The 23,799-nt window shown below is 35.8% G+C and overlaps 1 protein-coding gene across 3 annotated transcripts in view; it reads right to left on the bottom strand.

Annotated features, from left to right (window-relative positions):
* Window positions 1–23,799, bottom strand: part of FSTL5 (follistatin like 5) — a gene marked incomplete at both ends in the record, with an annotated part of 572,330 nt that overhangs the window by 303,909 nt on the left and 244,622 nt on the right. The window lies entirely within an intron of this gene.

The following is a 23,799-nucleotide window of genomic DNA, read 5'->3' as shown; positions in this document are numbered from 1 at the left end:
CCCTAAGCTCATATTATGATTTGTCTATGTGCCTTTCCCCACTGTGATGGTATCAACTTATCTCCTTTAAAGTACAAGTTTATAATATAATGATATATTTTTTAACTTAGTTTCAAATTTGCAAATCTCTTTACCCAACTAGAATTAATTGTAATAAACATTATTAACATACTTCAGTATCTCTTGTGTATAAATGTTAACAATAGAGGCATTATAATCTATTAAAACAATTTCAGTTTCTAACGTTTCTCTCCAAACCAGAACAAAAGTTAAAAATAATACAACGGCTCTGGTACATTCACTTAATCATTTCACAAATAATTTAGCTTTACACATTTCTATAATGAAGCCTATAGAAATCGAATATTGGAAGATTGACCATACTCCTGACAGGAAATAGGATATAAAACGTATAACATGACAGTGATTAGTGTGATTATGAATGAAACAGTAGATGTTTTATTAGATGAGAATTCTATGGCATATTTTTATTTTAAAAAGCTAGCTCTATAATTTGAGTTGCTTTTAACAATTAATCTTGACAGCATTGACAATTTTTAAAGAAGATTCCTAAACATTTATAAACATAAGTCTGGGAAATCTGAGATTGAAAGACTTTTGAAGTTCCATTCTCTTTAAGACAAGATGGAAAACATTCTATTTTAGAGAGAAAAGATGATTTCTCTTTAAAAATAAAAAAAGCAGTGAAATTACTGCTGTGCAGTGATATTGGTGTTTACTAATCCTATCAAGAAGTCTTTTGGTTAACAACAAAAAGAAAATGTGGTGCTACAGAAAATGTCAATTTTACATTGTTCTGTTCTCACTTAAGAATATAATATAAAATGTTTTCATAGTATCAAAAACTCACTTCCAAAGAAACAAAATGATCAAATCTAGAGTAATAACTAGCAACTTTTCTGTTTGGAAGAAAACCACACAAGCAAAGCTTCAGGCATGTGTATAGTTATGCACATATGCACAACATGAAGAGAATACTGTGAGAACAGAGAAAAACTGGAAAAAGATGAGGAAGAGGGCAACCCCATAGGAAGACCAGCAATCTCAATTAACCTTGACCTCTGAGATCTCTCAGATCCTCAGCCACCAACCAGGCAGCATGCACCCACTGATATGAGGCCCAGACACATATACAGCAAAGGACTGCGTGGTCTGGCCTTGGTGCAATAAGAAACACCTAATTCTCTAGAGACTTGAGGCCCCAGGAAGTGGGGAGATCGGATATGGTGGTGCTGGGAGTGGTGATGAAGACATCCTCTTGGAGATAGGGTAGGTATGGCATGAGGAACAGTCAGAGGGTGCACTGGTAGGGGGATGTCTGGACTGTAAAAAAAGATTAAATGAGGAAAAAAAAAGAATAGCAAACCATTCCAATAGTTCTGACTTGGATTTATATATAGACTAAAAGATAGGATTAGTTCTTCAAAACAAATAAAAATCCTTAAATAGTATTTCAGTTAGTCTATGCACTGTGAACTAACCTTTTGTAACCATATATATATGGTTTGTATATAAGTTTATATATGAAATCTTTGAAAGCTAACCCTTCACCTCTTTTAGTAATTCCTTGATTTCTTCTCTTTGTCAGATGGTAGAAAGTGCATTCAGAAGTTGAGTTTAGATTACCAACTACAGGGAAATTAGAATGTCAACAAGAAGTGGACTGGAAGAAAGATGTAAGCAAATCATGAACTTTAATGAATATTTAAATTAGGAGGAGATATGTTTTAAACTTTGACATTCTACTTCTTTTTATCTAATTAAAATATTTCACCAACTAGAGAGTTGGTGAAAACATTTAGAGAACATATTATTCTTGCAGTATATCTGATAATATTCCCAGCAATCACTGAAGATGCTCACAACCATTTGTAATACTAGCTCCAGTGAATCAGCGAGTCTTTTCTAGCCTCTTCAAACATGCACATTCATGTATCCTTGCCTACATACCTACCTATATATAAACACACACACAGACACACACACACACACTAAAATAAATTTAACCTTTAAATATACAATGTGTTTTAGTAAATTAGTGGTTGTAGAGTCTTCTCCAAAACCAGATATTTCACTAACACTGATCAGTCAGCTAAGGTTTTAGTGACATGTATAGCATCAATCTTGTTGAGCAAGTCTTACATTCAATTAGAAACATATTGGTTACTACCAAGGTTTACATGCCACTTCTGCGTCTTTAGGGAAATAATACCATGCTGGTCATTGATGTGGTAGTGGAGACTGATAAAGAAAACCAAAATGAATCAATATGCAGAATGTGAAGAGCAGTCTCAATGTATACATCAACAGAACACTTCCATAATCTCCGGGAACATTGAAGAATAGAGGGTAGAAAGATAGTAAAAGTCAGAAGATTGTAGTATTTGCTGTGAGGTTATGTCTTTAGGAATATCAGAAGTTATACTCATAATGACTGCCCAAGTGTGAGTTAAACTAGGACAAAAATTATCATATCAAATTGGACAAAGAACAGCTGACAGGCCACCAAGACTACCCAATAAACTACAGGCAACTGAGTAAACCTGGAGACAGAAAACATGTCTCTTCCCAGAGTAGAATACATAATTGGTTGGAGTATGTTAGACTATGGACCCTAAAAACATACAAACAAGTAACATTATATGTACTCAATGTTATATTTTAGATAATACATACACATACATTATATAAATATATATAGTATGAATTTAATACATATTAAATAATATATTAATATATCATATATTTATATATTCGTACATTAATTATAATAGATTTTTAAATATAATATATATTAATACATTAAATATTAATATGTAAATAATATATAATATAAATATATTATGCATCTAATAGCAATTAGAGGAAAATGGGTAGGGATACTTGGGAAAGTATAAAGAAAGGAAAAAGAAGATATAACTCTAATACCTTAAGAATGATCCAGAAAAACAAAGTATATACTACATTCATAATATTCTCAACAATGTCTTCAACCTTCAAGTTATAGTACATTTTTGCGTAAACTTATTGCTGTATTTTTCATTAATTCCATATATAGATGTATTTTCTATCAATCCAATGAGAATAATAATAAAAACATTGCTCTCAAAGCATTCATAACCTACAGCATTGCCTAATTGTTGTAATATTATATATTTACAAATTTATATCTAGTTAAATTGATCACAAATTTGATTTCCATGGTTGCTGTATATGTGTGTATGCATATCTGTGTCCATAAGTCTGTGGAGACAAAGCTCAATTATCCTTAATTATTTTTAACCCATTTTTTGGGGCAAGATCTCACAAATTTCTTGTAATAAAGAGGTATATAATGTACATGAAATGACTAATATATAATTAAGGCTTACTGTATGCTAGTGGCTGCCTACCTATTGAAAAATTGCATTAATTAAATAATTTAGATTTTACTATATTTGATCAATTCTTTAAGAATTGACTAAATGTGTTTTGATCCTATTTAACTCACACTCCATAACTTTGAATCTTTTTAATTGATTAAGAAGTCTAGTTCAACTTGTGTTTGGTTAAATAGTTGTGGGGCCACAATGCAATCTACCTACAGGTACTAATCCCCACTTCTCAGTTTATTTCACTGTTAGTTTGGATTTTTATTGCTGTTATGAAACAGGTTATGAGCATGGTCAATGTGGAGAAGAAATGGTTTACTCCCGCTGATACTTCCCATTCACAGTTCAGCACTGAGGGGATTCAGGGCAAGAACCTTGAAACAGAATCTGATGCAGAGGCCATAAAGGAGGACTACTTACTGGCTTGCTCCTCATAGCTTGCTCAGCCTGTGTTTTCATGGCACCGAGGATCACTAGCTTTTAGATGGTACCCTCCCACAGAAACCTGGGCCTTTCTACATAAATCACGAATCAAGAAACCCCCATCACAGGCTTACTCACAGGCCAATCTTATGTGGCAGCCATTTTCTTGACTGAGGTTTCCTCTTCTAAGATGATTCTAGTTGTTACCAAGCAAATATAAAACTATTTAGCACACTACCTCAGAAATCAACTGTCCATAGTTTCTCAGTTAGGAGTAAGGGTCAGGGACCCCTCCTCAGTCTTTGCTAGAATGTTTTCTGGCTTGATACTATGTAGGTAAACAACTGCTATGAATGATCCTATCAGAAAAACAATGTTTAGCTCTGGTTCTAAATTATCTGAGGGTTTAGAAGCTTTCAATCTCCTTTTCTGCACTGGTTCCCAAGTCTTCAGGAAGGACACAGAATTGCATAGGTTTCCCATATATGGATGAACACTTCACACCTATTCATAGTACACTCAAAGAGTTGTTTTGTATTAAACATCTATTGCAAAAGACTTCTTGAATGAATTATGAAAGCTCCACTAATCTATGGGTAGAGAGACATGACTTTATAAAGCAGTTTTACACTGTGTCTAGATAAAAGACCAATAGTACTAGATTTATCTCTGGGGTCTGTAAACTCTACAACCATGGATTTTTTTATTAGATTTACAGCACCAGGTATATATTTCTTCCTATAAACTAGTCCTTCATTCTACTCAAAAAACAGTTGGTTACTGTTATAAGACTCTGTATTCATGGCTAACATGACAGAGATTTCTCTAAAAGTAGGTAAAATAGTGACTAGGCTTTTCTGAAGAACAAATAACAGTATTCATGTGAAATTAATATTAGAGAATATATTTGGAAAATCATTTGCATAGTCCAACTACTCCAAATTAGTGAGATAAATATGAAGGAAAAAGACCCCGTTCTTCTTTCAAGAGCATAAGTATTCCAAAAAAGCCATGCAGAAATTTGATATTTTATCATCTGCAAATAAGTGTGGGGTTGCCTATACAGAGGATAAAATTAGGATCCTTATTCAAAAGGCAATTACAAATTCATGTTATAGTTCTTGATGTGATATTGGCTTATGTTTAGAGTAGGAGGACCAGCAATCTCAATTAATCTGAGCCCCCAAGATCTCTCTGACACTTGATCACCAACCAGGCAGCAAACAACACCTGATATGAGACTCCCAACACATACACAGCAGAGGACTCTTGGGGTCTGGGTTCACTCAAAGATGCACCTAACCCTCAAGAGACTGGAGGTTCCAGGGAGTTTAGAGGTCTAGTTGGGTGGGTGTGATGGGGCTATCCTCATGAAGACAGGTAAGGCAGAGAAGAGGTATTGGATGTGAAATAGTCGGAGAATTAGACCAGAAGGAGATAAAATCTGGAGTGTTAAAAAAAAAGAAAAAGAAAGAAAAAATAATAAAATAGAAAATGCCCGTGAATTGCATTAAAAAAAAATAAGATAACTCATACCATAGAAAACTTATTTCATTGCTTTGACGTTTTTCTTGTCATTATTATTATAATGATATTAAGCTAAATTTACAAGGTACACATGTAAATAGCTTGTTGGGATCTACAAATTTTGTATACTCAATACCGAGATAAAATTTCTAATCTTCACCTCACAAATAAATAGCAAAAGAAAATAACTTTGGTGCTTTCCGTTTTTATATTTGCCTCCAGATGGAAAAAAAAAAAAAAAAAAACTAGAGCCTTGTGACTTTAAAGTCATTCATCCTAACCGGTGAGGTACAAAAATCTTCCTAATATAGCTTTGAGAGAATATCTAGATTTAAGCTTGTAAAGAAAAAGACCAATGTTTTACTTTCATGCATACTCCGCATTTTTTCTTTAGGTTTTGTTGTTTTAATTTCCAATGTTAATGGCCTGTTTATGAGGAAAGAAAACATTTTCTGAAGGTTACATATTGATATACAAATATTTATTTAATAACATATTGCTTATGTAAATTATATTTGATTCCTAGTAAATTTAGCAAGAGTATTTTTGCAATTAGTGCTATTTTTTTGAATTGAATATTTTCAAGCTCTGTTATCTAATCCATTCGGCATATGTTAAAAATATTCACATATTAGAAGTTGTTGCTTAAATGAACTATTCATAGTTTATAACATGACCTAAGTTGTTTGAGTCCAGCCTTTGTTTTTTTATGTGATTTACTACCCCTTACATTGTGTGTACCATGTGGACACAAATTCACATCTATGGATGTGCAAGTGAATTATGATTATTGTGCATTCAGTTAACAACTTTTCACTCTATGGAAAGGTCAGCTTTAAACATATTTGTAGATTTATTTGCACAGTTGTATATGTGTGTTCATGCTACACAAGTATGAGTCCAAATACATATGAAAAACACATATTGATTTCTGGTCTTAGTCTTCTTTAATCACGATCATCTTACTTTTCTGAGACATGTTCTCACACTGAGGTTTTGATGTTGACCTGGCTCCTGGCTAGACCACCTAGCTAGCAAATGTCAGGAATCCTCCTATCTTTTCTTCCCTAGCATTGGGACCTGGACTCTCATGCTTGCATACAGAAGTAAATTACAAAATGAGCAGTCTCCATGGGCACCTAAAATTCTTTAAGGTGTATGAATTTGTTAATTCTTAAGTTTCTTTAGACTGAGGACATCTGTCTCTCTCAAAATCATGAAAATCAGAATTAAATTTAATGTGTTTGTTTTGTCTGTATAATAGATGAAATTTAACATTTAAAACACTCCTTTCAACTCATCAAATACATAGTTTTTTTTTTGAAAAAGAGGGCTAATAATAGTTTAAAATTTTCTGATTTCGGCAGATGTAAGTGATGTACATGCTTTATGAAAAGAGTAAACTTGCTCAATTTGGGCCTGTGACTGGACCACCTTTTCCTTGGGCTCTTCTTTGTTTCTGTTCCTGCAGTTTGTATGGACATAAACATTTCTGAGTCAGAGGTTTTGACTGTGGGATAGCAACCCCATCCTTTCACATCCCTTGTTTTTCTGCTAGAGATAGGCTCTAAAAATTCCCTCTCCCCAATGTAGGTCATTACATCTAAGGTCCATTCCTTTTCGTCCTGAGAATCTCTCACCTTCTAGGTCTCTGGTACATTCTATAGGGTCCCCTCACATACTACCTTCTGAGGTTGCCAGTTTCCATTCTTTCTTTCACCCCTCAGGGCTTCAGTCCTGTTTCCCCACCCGATACCTGACCATGTTCCCCTCTTATTCCTATCAAAGTTTGGGATGTAAAAATGACTAAATGAAAAAAAATGAAATAGAAGAGAAAATTTTCACAAATGTTTTCTCATAGTTCAATTTATGCATGGTCTGAGAGAGAATAGCATTGGGTGCAAAGAGAAAAATAATGTTGTAAAGAAAACATATAAAGCTCATTTACATTTTTCTAATACTTGAAAAAACTTAAAACAAGTTTTCCAAGTCAACATTTAAGCAGTTAAAACTGATATTCTTTGTGGTCTGAAAAGGTGTCTACACCAGGGAAACAAGTTTCCAATAAGGTTCTGCTTGTAGCAGGTAGAAATCCTACCTCCAACTCATCAGAGCTCCACCCTAAAACTCAGCTCTTGCAACTGCAGCACAAACCACACTCCAGGCACACTTATGGTCCCAGCTGCAAGCATTAGAGTAGTGCCCAGTGTCCTAGCAACCTTGCCTTCATCCTTTAATGACTGTTCTATTTTATCTTCATAGTGTAAACTTTCATGATTATAAAACAAAGCTCCATACATCTAAACAGACACCTTACAATTTTGAAACAGTGATGAAAAGTATCATGAACATTTTATTTTCATGATTTTTTTAATGAGAAATATCAGAACATCCAAGAAAGAGTGATTTGTGTTTCAGTAACACTTGATTGTAAAAAAAGCTAACTAAATATTTATTTGCCAGTGGTTATCAAATGAAGATAGCTGCCGGCTTAGGGATGGGAACGGGATATGTTGTGACTACTTCTGTCTGCACTGGAATCCCATTTGGTGCCGCCAAGTATAGGCCCTTAGCACACTGCCACAGTCAGTGAGTACATATATGAGATGGCCCTGCTGAGTTTAGAAGTCCTTGTGTCCTTGCTGTCCTCTATCCTGTTTGCCTCTTACAATCTCCATGCTTCTCTCCCAGAGGTCCCTGAGAACCGAGGGCAAGCATTTGATGGAGATTTAGGTCTAAGTGTCCCAGAGTCTCTCATTGCATGTTGTCTGACAGTGATTTCCTTATTTTTTCCATCTGCTGTAGGAGGTATCTTTTTTTGTGATATCTGAGCAAGGCACTAAATTTGTAACTATAGCATTGGGTCCCATGGGAATCATGTTCTTGCTATATGCTTTTCACAGGACAGTAGTGTTTGGTTTTCCTCTAGATCCATGATCTATCTCAACTCAGTTTCTTGACTGCTCAAGAAGTGTTAGGGGTAATTTCATATCATAGACTGAACCGTAAGTCCAAGAATGTATTGGTTTTCGACTCCCACTAGCGTTGAGCTACTTTTAAAGTAATGCATATTGCAGGCTACTCAACATTGTAGTTTGAAGGACTTGCAATTGGGTTAATATTCATCTTATTTTTGTAGTCTGCAGAGTACCATGAACTAGTCGACAAAACATAGGGCTGAAAACTCTAGAGAGGTATGCACTTGACTCCTCTTAATTAAAAGAGTTGCATGGGTACTTTATTTCTAATACTAGCAGCTTCCTTTGGCAAGAGAGGTGTCTGTTCTTCCTCTTTCTATGCCCATCCCCAGGCTATCAGTTGTTTGATGTCAGATTCTATGGTCATGTGTAAGAATTACTAAACCCATTTCTACCTGAGTCTGTCCCCTAAAGAAAACTCAGGATACTCCTAATGAGAATCTGCTCTTAAATTTGGAGAGGAAACAGTAAAAACTTTGTATACAAGATTTGTAAAATGATCTATGTTTCTTTGACTTATGACTTAGTTTAAAACATCTCCCACCTGCATATCTTGCAAAATTTCAAATTTGGATGCTTCAAATTAATTAGGAAATTAATGGTGAATAGAGATGAACTGAAGATTCTCTCTACAAAACATTCATTACGTGACTATAGTAGGACTCTTAGATCTAAAGTGGGCATATGTAACTTGTAAAATATTGGGTATGGAAAAGGCACAATAAGATTGCAACTTATAAATTATGCTATATGAGACTTATAAAAAGTAAATTAGGAGGTATGAGGAAGAATTGGATGGAATACGAATAAAACACATGATTTGTCAAAGAATTAGTTAAAATAGTTGATATTGGCTTTTCAGTTGCTAAGACTCATACATTTATAATCACCAGGATCTTCAATATCCTTGGCATAGTTTTTATTTTATTCTTCTCTATCTCCTTAAAAAAACTTGTTTTTGAGTTTTATTTATTAATGGCTTATATGCTTTATGAGATTTCTACTTTTTCTTAAATTTCTTTTGGCATTAAGAAGGGAGAAACTCAGTCTTTAGCCTCAGTTGACTCTCTTTTATTCTGACATCTTAATTATTATTATAATTGCTTGTCTGCCAACATTGAGTTTAGATAAGTTAACTTTGGGACATTTTTATTATTGACTTATTTTATTTTAGTATTGCTTTACAAAATATTGAAACTTCTTTTTGTGTTTAGTCTTTCCTAATTTTAATCTAGTTTCCATATTATCATTAAGTTAAGATTTGGAGTGCTTTGAATTGCAGATGCCAAGAAATGCTTGTTGACAGGAGCCTGATATGATGTCTCCTGAGAGGCTCTGCCAGAGTCTCTCCTATACAGATGCAAAAGATCTCAGCCCACCATCTGACTGAGCCTAGAAACCATGATGGAGAACTCAAGGGAATGACTGAAGGGGTTTGTAACCCCATAGAAAAAACAACAATATTTACAAACTATATTTCCTAGAGCTCCCAGGGAATAAATCACCAACTAAAGAATACACATGTAGGGACCCTTGTTTCCAGTTACATATGTAGCTGAGGATGGCCTTATCTGGCATCAGTGGGAGAAGACGCACTTGGTCCTGTGAAGACTTGATGCTAGGGTAGTGAGGCAGGAATGGGTGGGTAGAGGGGAGCACCCTCATAGAAGCAGAGAAAGAATTGGAATAGGGGGCTTCAGAGGAGAACTAAAAGGGGGAATAACATTATAAATATAAATGAATACATTACCCAATAATTTAAAACAAAAAGAGGAAAAGGCTAAATCAAAGGAAGTGCACATGGAGTACTACTCAGCTATAAGAAACAATGACTTTATGAAATTCCTAGGCAAATGGATGGAACTAGAAGCTATAATTCTGAGTAAGGTAACTCAATTATAAAAGAACACACAGGGCATACACTTACTGATAAGCAGGTACTAGCCCAAAAAGCTTAGAATATCCAAGAAACAATTCACTGACATTATGAAGCTCAAAAAGAAGGAAGGTCAGAATGTAAATGCCCCAGTCCTTCTTATAAGGGAAAACAAAACACTCACAGGAGGAAATACAGGCAGTAATAGATGAGCACGGATTAATGAAAAGATCATTCAGAGATTGCCTCACCTGGGGATCCATACCATATTCAGCCACCAAACCTATGCACTAATGCTGATGCTAAGAAATACTGGCAGGAGCCAGATGTGGATGCCCCCAGCATTGTCTCAACCAGAGCATACATATACACTTGAGAATGATTGAAGCTAACCATCAGACTGAACATAGAGACCCACTTGAAGGACCTAGAGAAAAGACTGAAGGAGATGAAAGGGTTTGAAATTCCATGGGAAGAACATTATCAACCAACCAAACCCTCCAGAGCTCTCAGGGACTAATATATCAACCACATGGAGAGACCCAAGGCTGTTATTGCATAGGTAGCAGAGGATAACATTGTCTGGTATGAATGGGAGAAGAGGCCTTTGGTCCAGTGAATGTGTGTATTCCCACACCTTGTAGGGGAATGTCAAGGTGCTTAGATGGAGATGGTGGTTGGGAGAGGGAGCACCTTCATGGAAGCAAGGGGAGAGGAAGGGACTATGGTAGTGGGAAAAAAGAGGATAACATTTGAAATGTAAATACAGAGAATGTCCATTAAAAATGCAAAAAAAATTCATTGCCCGTTTATGTTAAGTATTGGAGACAGCAGGGACACAAAGTACATGAACACAATATAGGCAGTATGCAACAGCCCAATAGCGAACATCAAATTAATTGGAGTTAAAGTCCTTCCTCGTAAATCTTGGACAAAACAAGGCTGTTCACTCTTCCTCATCTCTTAAATATAATACTTGAGGTTCTAGCTAGAGCAACAGGCCAGCTAAAAGAGATCAGAGGGATACCGATTGGAAAGAAAGAAGTTAAAATATCACTATTTGTAGATGGTATGATAGTATGAATAACTGAGCCAAAAATTCTGCCAGACAACTATAGCCAATAAACACTTTCACCAAAGATGATTTTTACCTAATCAACTCAAAGAAATCAGTAGCCTTCCTTTACGTAAGTGATAATCTTTCTGGGAAAGAAGTTAGGGAGACTAGTACCCTTCACAGTTTCCATAAACAAAAAAACCATGGTGTAACTCTGTGAAGAAGAAATGGAGGAAGATTTCAAAAGTTGGAATCATCCCACATGCTCATGGGTCAGTAGGATTACCCTAGTGAAAATGAGTATCTCTACTAAAAACAATCTACAGATTTATTGAAATCTCCTTCAAAATTCCAACAAAAGTCTTTACAAATCTTTAAAAAATAATTCTCAACTTCATATGGAAAAACAAACAAACAAACAAACAAAAAAGCCAGGGTAGTTAAAATGATTAGTAGTAGTAAAAAAACTTCCGGAGGGTTCACTATCCCCAACTTCAAGATGTACAACAGAGCAATAATAAATAAAAACTGCAGCAATAGACCAGCCACAAAAGTTCAACCCAAAATGTGTCCTGCCTACAAGATGTGCAGGGTTAAAGATGGAACAAAAGCTCGGGGAATGGTCACCGAATCACTGCCCCAATTTGAAACACACTCCATAGGCAAGAACCAATCTCTGACTCTTAATGGTACTCTGTTATGCTTACAGAAAAGAGCCTAGCATGACTGTTTCTGAGAAACTCCACCCACCAGCAGCTGATGGAAATAGATGCAGAAACTCACACCCAAACAATAGATGCAGCTTGAGGACTTTCATCCAAGCTTTGGTAGAAAGACTGAGGGACCAGAAAAGGACAGAGACCCTATATACAGACCAGCAGAATGAACCAAACTGTACTCTTGGGCGCTCCCAGAGACTAAATCACCAATAAAAAGGTGAGCTGGAGCTGAATTTAGGCTCTCTGAGACTACATAGCAGATGAGTATCTTGCTCATGGTGCATGTCTCCAAACAATTGGAGCAGGTCTTGTATGAACTTGCTGGTTATCTTCCTGTCTGTGGACCCGGTACCCCTCCTCTGATCTCAGTGGGAGAGGATAAGCCTAGTCCTGCAGTGACTTGATATGTGTTGCTGGGAGTATGGAGGTGGTGGTTAGGGTGCCCGTGGGGGCTGACACCCAGAGGGGAATTTCCCCTCTCAAAAGATTAGGGTAAAGTGGATTGGGGAGAGAAATTGGGTGAAGAGGGGTACTGTGAGCTGATATTTCTTTATGAAGTTAGTAAATAAATTAATTGAAGAAAAATATGAAGACGTAGATACAAAAATCTATAAAATACAGGAGAATAGGAGATCTATGGGAAAGTTTATGGCTTTAAGTATAAATTAAAAGTCAGAAGAAAAAGTTAACCACTTACTGAAATAGGCATGAGAAAAATAATGCAAATTCTCAATAAAATAAAAAGTTCATTACTTGAAAAAAAAATGTCTAAGCCTTTTATAAAACCAACCAAAAGAGAAAGATGAAAAAAATTATAAAATTTTAGAGAAATACAAAAGTAATTACAAAAGACAGCAATAAAATCCAGAAGACTGTAAAGACATACTTCAAAAAACTTTCTTCTGATGAATTGGAAAACTTTAAGAAAATATATTTATTAGCTGCTTATATAATACAGCAAGCAAATGTTTTACACACACACACACACACACACACACACACACACAGAGAGAGAGAGAGAGAGAGAGAGAGAGAGAGAGAGAGAGAGAGAGAGACAGACAGAGAAAGAGAGAGAGAGAGAGAGAGAGAGACTACGATCAAACATGTCCTTCACAAAAGACAATGATGAAGCAATAAAAAAATTCAAATGCTATTAAACCGAAACCTCAACAAAACTAGCAGAATTTACCACAAAATTTTAAAGAACTTTAAAGAATTCAAGCCTACACTTCTCGTGCTATTTCTAAAACATAAAGAAAGACTGATTTTCAATCCCTTGTGAACATAGTTTTCATCCTAGTTTCCTAGGATGAAACTGTCATAGTTGATTTGATAAAAAATATATCCTAGAAAAAAACTTTTATGTCAGACAGGTATACTTATTGTCAAAGAAAAGGCTAAAACTCACGTATCATTGTGTATTTTATTTCTTAGAATATGTATTGCATATTTTACGTATCTATCAATAGTAAACTACAAATTCATATAAAATAATATATTAAACTACACATACTCTTATATTTTCAATTGAGGCAGAACTGACAGAGAACGTACGTAGTTACTGCTGACTTACAATTGAAAGTTTATGGGTCGCAGTTTTTGTTTTTTAAACTAACCCTGTGGATTTAAGAAGATCAATTATCATAAGCTAAAATGGTGCTTTACTTTGAAAATATCATGAACAGTTATCCAAAATTACTGGATGAAATGGGTTATTCATCAGGTGGTAAACAAAATAAGACATAAACCTCAATGACTGTTTTTTTTTCCCCACAATGGAAGAAATGTAACAGCATAGGATGTCTAATGCAGATTGTCAATTTGGTAGGACTTGAACTTATTGACAAGACAAACTTCTGCACACATGTATGAGAAATTTCTGTATTTTGATTGAAATGGGAAAGCTTATTCTACATTTGGGTGGGGCTCTGAACTGAATGAAACAGTGGAGGGCTGAGAAGCCGCATTCATTTCTTTGTTTCATGACGGACTGCAATGTGACTAGCTACCTCTAATGCCTGCTATTATTTCTTTCTCAGCATTATATATTATCATTTAAAATTGTCAACCACAATAAATCTCTCTTTTTGGTTTGGTATTTTGTCATAGAAATGAGAAAAGGAACTAATATACCAAGGTTACACTACTTTAAAAAGGGAAAACCTATATAGTTAGGATCTAAATTCAAGCGCTATGGCCCAGAGACTTTTGTTATTGTAAACATCTATCAGAGTGTACTTCAAGAAACTTGAAATGATAATATTTACAGAGCTATATTTGCTTGTGGTCACAATAGCAATTTAAATATTGGCGTATCAGGAAGACATCTGTTAAATTTTAGAAAACCATAATCAAATAGAATGGAATAGATGTCTAGTTTTAATTTTGACTGGTTCTTCAAAGAGGGATGTACTTAAAGGACCAATTAAACATTTTATTTTTTCATCACGGAGATAAAATTATTGCCTGTCCTTTCTGTGATTCTGGTTGTGTCTGACTTCCTCAGAGTCCAGCTGTCTCTGTGATCCTGTGATTCTGGGTTCCTGAGATCCTGGGATCTTGGGTATGTCAAAGGTCCTGGGAGACAAGGTACCTCTCAGATACTGAAGGCCTGGTGTGACCAAGCTCCTGAAGTTCTGTTGTGTCAGAGCTCCTGGGAGTAAGGCTTTCTCTGGGTGTTACAGGAATGGGTGGGGGGAAGGGCAGGCCCCTGGGTTTGCTGGAGGCACAGATACAAGCTGGAAGGACCGTGCTTCTGGCTGATATCTTGGTTTACTCATTTTTCCAGCGTTGTTTCAGGAGAGGAGTTTTTAAAGAGACTAAATGTTCCTAAGTATGTAGAAATGGCTCTTCAGGTGAAGTGCTTGGCTCACAAGTATGCAGATCTGAGTGGATTGCGTCAGTCCTCAGGTAAATCTAGACAAGGACAAGATGAAAAGCAGAGACTAAAGAATACCCAGAAGTGCAAAGGCCAGACCTCCTGGCACATACAACAGTGACAGAAACCCTTTATTAAAAAGGTAGAAGGAAAGGGAAGGCTTTTAAGCAGTGCTTCAACCTTGAAGGCAGAAAGTAAGTGAGAAATTAGAGGATCTACACACACACTAGGAAGTAGAGGATCTACACACACACACACACACACACACACACACACACACACATACACACATGCATGTACACAGACAGAGAATTTTAATAGAAAGCTTCACAACATATTTAATAACTACATTATTCTTCTATGGCTAACAAAACTGAGAAAAGTACAGTTTTCATTTATTTATTTACTTATTCATTTAATAAATTTGCATTTCATGAAGACACAATGTCCTCAGCTCTGTGGCTTTCTGAGATGTGGCATTGTCTGTATACAAATATTTCCCTAGAGAAATATGGCAAAGTGTTGTCTCTGCCATGTAAAGGGGACACTCTGGTTTATCATTCTAGGTTCTTAATAAAAAAACAAAGTTCTGTATCACTACTAGACACTGTAGCTCCCAGATTGAAAATCCCTTATTCAGCAGAGTTCAGCTTTAAAGACCCTACAATCATAGTTTTTAAACTAATGTATATATTTGTGAGATTGTGCTGAAAAATACCAATTTTTACTGTGTTGCATATAAATATTTATAAGTATGTTACCAGCCAATATAACAATTTTTAAAAACAGATTTTTGAGAAAAATGTCCCCACCTAGCAGGCATTTCATCAGTTTTCCTGAACACCTGATGATCTGTGATTAAAATGTGCAGAGAGAAGATTTTAAAGAAATTCTTGTTGTGATTCTGATACTAATATGTTTGCTTCCCCTTTGCAGGCACATAATTTCAGATTCTGGCATTCTTAGAATACTCAGCTATTTTATTACTGTTATTATATGTTGTTATTAGTTACTGTTATTATTATTATTATTTTACTTTATGACAAATTTGCTATTACAGTGAGTAAAACTATGAGGGATTTATTAACTACATGTAATTTTAAAATATTTTGATAATGTGCTACTCTTCTTTTTTAGTTAACATTTATTAAATTTCACTTCATATGTATGTTTGAGTGATATGTATCTATACCACATGAGTCGCTGATACCCACTGAGCAGAGAAAAAGGCATCAAATTCTCTGAACCTAGAGTTTCAGGTATTTGTGAGAAATCACGTGGGTAACAGATCATTGAAACCAGGTCCTACACTAGGGCAGGGACTGCTATTGAGTGGTAAGGTGTTGCTCTAGTCACAGCTATTCCGTACCTAGTTAATGTGCAGGTACTATGTACATGTGTGGGGAGATTGGAGGAATTATCTGTCAGACTCTAGCTTCAACTTCTTGAACATATAATTACATAATCCAGATTGATCAATTTCAAGAAGGTCTGCACATCTCTCACTCTGATATACTTCCAAGTCAGTAAACCTGGTCCTAGAGAAGAAAACTAGCTAAATACTACCGAGCCTGCCTGGTCCACACTTCATTATTGGGTGATACTAAGCAAGTACTCTTGCACTTGAAGTAAACAAGGCAGGTTATTAGTGCAGATGAAACAGGATGAATCAGGGATATTTGCTACTAGCATACAGGGTGAAAAGTACATAAACATTTGAAGTGGGCAGAAGCCCTCCACAAGCATTGGGTGAAAAGGTACAATTATTATTCTGTTGGATTCATATTGATGTTTATTATATGATCAACTAGAAGATGCTGCCTAGAATTTTAAGTTGAAGACAAAGCAGAGTAGAATATGTTATGGCAGCAGGTTTGGAAATCCATTTTAAAACGTCATAATTAACAACCTTTGTAAATGTTCTCACATATTTTATGTAACTAATTTATAAATAGGTATACAACATAAAGTAAATATACTGAATTATTAACATTCTTGATAACATAGTACATGATATATCATTTTAATTTCTTTGATTTCAAACTTGGAGGTGAATACATTTGGTGCTGTATTCAAAAGAATATTCTATGGCTTCTGCTTTAGGTGAAAAAGTTATTTAGACATTTTTACTTGACTATCATGTATAGAAGTATATAGTATCTAACTCTGGTTTGTGATTTATCATTGAGTATAATTAATCTTCCATTACAGTAATTTTCACACTAAGGCTAATAATCTGTATAAATATTTAATATAAATAAAAATTGGCCTTGATTAATCATGTGAACGTGTATTTAAAACCTGAGTATGCAAAATATTGATGTTCAAATATTTTTATCAGTGATTTAACACAAGAGTAAAAATTTAGGTTACAATTGAAATATTGAAAGTTACACTTAGTAACCAAACTTAAAATAATTATGTTGCATGAGCAGACAGGTTTTCTGTTTGGAAAAATATTAATAAAATATATGTAAAATTGTACTGAAAACAAAGGTCTATTACATTTCACTTGAGAAAACAACAAGTTATCCTCAATGTTCTCTTCTCTGCATACCGTAGGTCGAAGAAAAACTTTGACTTATGTGCTTCTATGTTTAAATGTCCTCAACTTCAATAATTCAGTGCAATATCTACATTAAGAACACCTGTAGTGTGTAACGTAGATAAAACAGTAAAATAATATAATTTAAAGGTTCAGACGTAGGTGAATTAATGGCAAATATTTTCTGTGCTATTTTGTATTTTATCATTGTATTGTGTCAATACCACCCCCTCCCCCAGGGATCCAGCTCATCTGTAAAAACCAAACCCAAGACACTATTGATGATGCTGGAAAGTGCTTGTTGAAAGGATCCGGGTATAGCTGCCCACTAAATGGCTGTGCCAGACCCTGACCAATACAGATGCAGAGGCATTCAAGTATCATCTGACTAACCCTGGAGACCTGAAGAAGGATTCAATGGAAGGACTGAAGGAGCTGAAGGAGTTTGAAACCCCATAAGAAGAACAACCATCTCAACCAACCAGACCCCCCAAAGCTCTTAGAAACTAAACCAAGTAAAGAGTACACACGGGATAGACCCATGGCTCCAGCTATATATATATAGCAAAGGATGGCCTTGTCTATTATCAATAAGAGGGGAGACCATTGTTCCTCTGAAGGCTCAATGCCCCATTATAGGATAATGCTAGAGGGGCCAAGATTGGAATGGGTGGGAGAGTGGGGGAGCACTCTTATTGGAGTAGGGGTATAGGGGATTTGTTGAGGGGAAATCCGAAAAGGGCATAACATTTGAAATGTAAATAAATAAAATAACTAAAACTAAAACGAATAAAAGAATATGCAAATTTTGGTGTCTGTAGTTTTTTAAGAGCACATATAATATAAATACAAGTTATTTTCTTGCAATGTAAAGAACATATGACAAGTTTCTTTATTCTAAAATTTACATAAATTATGAACATTGGTTCTCATCTTTTGAGTAAAATTAGATGTTAGATATAAAATTATATGTTATTCAAGCCAATGACTACAGTGTTCTCAAGACTTGTTCCTAAAGTGTACACAATTAAATTCGGCCCCTTAAGAATTTTAAATTATGTTCTTATTTATTCTTTGGGGTGCAGGACAAGGATGAAATCCTGTAAAACCCTAGCACATTTGGTTGAGTTCAAAGTAAAACTTGAAAGCATCAGTGTTCTTTCTTTCCATCAGGGAGGTCTCATGTGTTGAGGTCAGGCCACAGAGTTGGTGTCAAGTGCTTTATCCTCTGAGCCACTTTGCTTTGCCTGACACCCAGTCTCTTAGAAGTATGACACAGATATCCCTCTTAGACATATAGAACTAATAGCATGGGTAAGTACAGAAACAAAAGACAAAACAAAACACTGCTAATCACTACTGTACTAAAGACAGGAAACACTCATTACATGAGCCTTTTAGACCTCTCAATTCCAGACCATTAAAATCTCCCTCCATTATTCTAGACTTTAAATTATCTGAGTATTTCACAGGCAGAAGCTTGCAGAAGTCACTTTATGATAATATCCATCTCAAGCCCCTCCTTCAAACAAAAGGATTTTGCTGCTGACATCTTCCAGCATAGAGCTAAGATGATGGTTAGCAGAGCCCCCTTAACAAAGCTTCAGGATTCTCTCTTACCTCCCTTCTTCCTCTCAAGTTCTTCTATTTAAGCCTAGCAATACTCTAGAGATGCTTAATGTTCACTTTTCCCCAACTGGCCATTAGGATTAGCATCTTTCCTGTCCTTCCCCCATTACTTCTATCTTTTATCTTGAAGGCAAGGAATTCAAATCTTTGGTGAAGAATCCGCAGGATTGTGAAAGCATCTGACCTGGGACTCTATCTAGTTATATGATCAGATATTATTCTGAGCAGATATAAACATACTTTATTTAGAACTCATCTCCAATTTCAATCATCTCTCAGTTCTGCATCGGTGCACCCTTGCTGGGTGCTGCGGAGAATCACTGTTGCCAAACTAATTTGACTTGACTTCATTAAGAATATTTTTGGATTTAGGTCCTTGTTTGATGACAGAGTGGCCAGTATGCACAAGGCTTTGAGTCTGATCCTGAACACTGCATTACCCAGGCCTGATGACACACCAGGAAAACCAGCATTTGAAAGGTGGTAACAGGAGGATCAAAGACAACATTATCTCCTGCAACACAGAGAAACCACGTAACCACAGAATATGAGAATTTGTTTCAAAAAAAGTTGAAGTACATTTCTCATGAATGCTGTTTCGGCTGAAGTAATGCATGGCATTGCCAAGAAATATTTAAAATAACATAATTAATTACTGATAGAAATATCCCATAGTTAAAACAAAACAGTCTTTGTTTTTTGCCAAAGCCCATAAGCAGGCAAACTAAATGATAATGCTATACGTTATCAATAGAACCTCTTACATTTGCTAATCAAAACTTCTCATTGTGTCTTCTTCACTGACCATTATGACCGTCTGTCAACTGCTTTATTGATTCAGATGAATATAAATCTTTTCCTAGGCAGTGTTTTACATGAACAAAATTCTCAATATCAAGGAAGCACATTCATTTTCAAAATGTAAGATAATGACTTAATTAAAGTTTAATTAAGTAAATGCCTTTATTTATAAGTGTAATTTAATCTTATGTAAGGTGTGGGGAGTAGAAGTGTAAGAGTGTAGAAGATTTTTTTAAGAAGTAAATGAGAACAATTCTGAAACTAACATTAATGATTAACACGCTGAACTGAATAATTAAAGACATTTGATATTTTATATTATCTATTGGGATAAGAATGTAGGACTCAGAATCTATTACTTAGCAAGTGACCATGAAAGCTCATTAAATTTATTTGAATTTTAATTTTTCTTGTGATGAAATAAGGTAGCATAGTCCTGTGTGTGTGTGTGTGTGTGTGTGTGTGTGTGTATTCTTTACTGGTACTTTGTTCAGCTCAGCCTTACTTTTTATAAATAGGACAACTCTAGAAGCTGCTTTACTTAAGATATTTTATCTAAAAGACAAACCTAATAACCACTCCTCTTTGAGTGAAAATAAAAGAGCAGAGCATATTCCTAATTTTACTTATTTTGTTATTTTATGTGAAGTTTTAGAAACTAAAATAAAGTTTGTTTCTCAGATAGGCTTTCCTGATGTCACCCTTGCTATCCTGGAACTCTTTATGTTGACCATGATGCCCCACAATGTGGGGTGGGAGGCGACATGGGTGCAAGAGGGAACGTAGTAGGGGTTTTCGGTGGGAGAAAAGGACTGAAGCCCTTAGAGCCACCAGAAAGAATGAAAACAGGCAACCTCAGAGGTAGGAGGTTGGGAAGACCCTCTTGAATGTATCAGAGACCAGGGAGGCTCGAGACTCTTCGGACTCTAACGAAGGAACGTTGGATAATATGCCCTACGGTAGGGAGAGTTAGCACCTTGTAGATCCCACCTGCAGAGAAACACGGGCATCAAGTGAGGGTTGAGGTTGCCATCCCACAGTCAAAACTCTGACCCATGATTGTTCTTGTCTGAAAGAACTGCAGAGATGAAAAGGCAGAAAAGTCTCAGGAAATGAAGGTCCAACGACAGGCCCAAAATGGGATTCAGCTCAAGGGGAGGCCCCAAGGCCTGACAATATTACTATCTATATGGGGCACTCACATAAAGAGACCTATCACGACTTCCCTCCAAAATTCCGAACAAGCAGCTGAAAGAGTCAGATGCAGATATCTGGACTCAACCAATGGACAGAAGCTACTGAGCACTGTGGTTTAACTTGGGAAAAGCAGGCAGAAACTGAGAAGAGCGACCATGTAGGAGGACCAGCAGTCTCAATTAACCTGGACCGCGGCGATCTCTGAGACTAGATCACCAACTAGGCAGATTAGCTGATAGGAGCGTCCTAACACATACAGCATAGGATCACTGGGTCTCCGTTCAGTCAGATAAGATGCACCTAAGAGACTGGAGGCCCCAGGGAGTTTAGAGGTCTGGTGGGGTGGGTAGGATGAGGATATCTATGTGAAAACAGGGAGGTGGGGAGCAGGTTCTGGACGTGGAACAGTACCGCCATGAAAACAGTATGTATAGCCAAGGCCATGAGGGCATTGTATGCAGGCAAAAGGAACTTTCTCAAGAAGAGCTTTGTTAGCTGAAGTTCTTATGAACTGGAGCTTCAGAAATAAAGTTGGAGTCTTGACCAGGATCAAGCTTGACTCTGTTCCTTGTGTCTGTGTATTTTCCATTCCCGTTGCAGGTTGATTCGTACCTGCAGGCTGGGTCAGGACATCCTCTTAGAGATGGTGCTAGAAGAATGGGATCAGAAACTGTGGGAGGGTGGACTGGGAGGAGGATAATGACTGGAATATAAAACATAAAAATAATAAAAAGAAAAGAATAAATAAATATTTAAAGTGGTAGATAGATAGATAAATAAATATACAAACAAACAAATAAGTAAATAGAGCAATGAACCAAGAGTATTGGCAACATCTGTGTTGTTTGGGAGCCTCTGGGACTTCTCAGAACAGTAACTACTAGGGAGTTATTCAAGTCTGGAAGTGAAAAGTTTCTATAACAGCTCTTGTTTTCTAGTGGTGGTATTGTCCACCCACACAAGGCATCTGAGTTTAAATGGCATCTTAAAACTTTAAAATTAGATTCTGAGATAGTAGCTTTCCATAAGTGAATTTTATAACCCCTAGGTTTTAGTTAACCCATCTTACCCACATCTCTCTTTTTTTTTTGTCCTAATCACCACTTAAACTTTTAAACTATCACCCTTCTACATCCATACTTCATGTGCTTTCTTATTTCTTCACCCCTACGGCATTTTCCCTTCCGTTTGTCATGGTCCTTTCTAATATTCTGACCCATACAGACACTCATATTAAGCCCAGAAACCCAATATGTTAGATGCGCATGAGATGCAATATGCAGAGTTCATTTGACTCAATATACTATCCTGATTTACAAATTTTTCTGCAAAATTCATAATTTTATTTTTTTTTATGTAAATGATATTTTTGTATATTGACCATATTTTCTTTTTAAAGAATTGAATATCTTATTTATTTCCATTTCAAATGTTATCTTCTTTCACAGTTTTCCTTCTGTAAACACCTTATCCCATCCCCCTCTTGTCTTGCTTCTATGAGAATGCTCCCTCCCCCACTATCCTAGTTATTCCTCTACACTGGGGCATCAAGCTTTCAAATATTTTCTTTTTCATTTATCAGACCATGGACATGTGGGCTGAGTACATTTTATAGCTATCATGAATTGAGATCAATGTTCACAATGTAAAGTATCTATCATCTCTGTGTCTATGAACCTACCTATTATCTATCTACATCCACTTGTTTACCTATCATCTATCTTTTATCCTATATTTGGCTTCCATACATGGTTAAGATTTTGGAATTTTTGTGACACATTTACAGTGATTGGCATAATGCTTCTATTAACTTAAACCAGCATTTACTGGGGATACGTATTATCCCTCATCTCTTCACCAGCATTTATTTATTTATTTATTTATTTATTTATTTATTTATTTATTTATTGCTAATCACTGTCTTGACTAGAAGAAGTTAGAACGTAATATTAATTTTGATTTGTATTATACTTCCTTATTGGATAATGATGTTGAATAATTAAAAATATTTATTAATCTTTTAAGTTTATTTTAGAATTGCTGTAATACTCACTTGCCTGCCATCATGCAAATACTGGTACACTACTGTCATGACTGCTCTCGAACTACTTTCTGATTACATCTGATACCTGCTCCACAAGAAGAAATCTAGGTTTGATGAGATAAACCTGGTGAAAGTCATGGCCAGGTAGGAGGTGGGCTCTTGGGGGTTACTTTCTACTGTTGTTTTGCTAAGTACCAATATTGTTAAACTTCCTCTTAAATATCTATGCTTTAACCATAGGTTAGTAGCACTCTCAACTTGGCTGCCCGTGCTCCATGAAAAATCTCTTTATAAAGCAGGCAGCAGTAGTGAGTTAATGCCAAGACCTATAAGTGGTCAGAGTGCTGTGAGTAAATGTATATTAAGTGATCAGACCTAAACGATACATCTATATTATACTTCATCCTTAAGTCACACTAAAAAGTTCAGAAGAGGGTGTAAAAAAACATGTAAGGGCTGTATAATACTGGGAAAATTGATATAAATTGCTTCTTCTGACATTATATGACCATGCACTCATGAACTCAGTGTAGCTATAGATGCCTGAAGAAATCCTAAAAAAGTCGATCAACGTTCAAACAGATAGCAATAGTTAGATATACATAGTTATAAAGAATAAAATGTGAATGGATTTGAAGGTAGAAAGGGGGATGCTGCTGGAATCCTAAGAGAGTTAAAGGACGGAGTATTGGAGAATATGATCAATACACATTACTTCATGAAATTGCCAAAA

Source organism: Micromys minutus (genome assembly GCF_963924665.1).
Source record: "Micromys minutus genome assembly, chromosome: 4".
Taxonomy (NCBI): Eukaryota; Metazoa; Chordata; class Mammalia; order Rodentia; family Muridae; genus Micromys; species Micromys minutus.
This window is presented reverse-complemented; position numbering and strand designations above follow the sequence as displayed.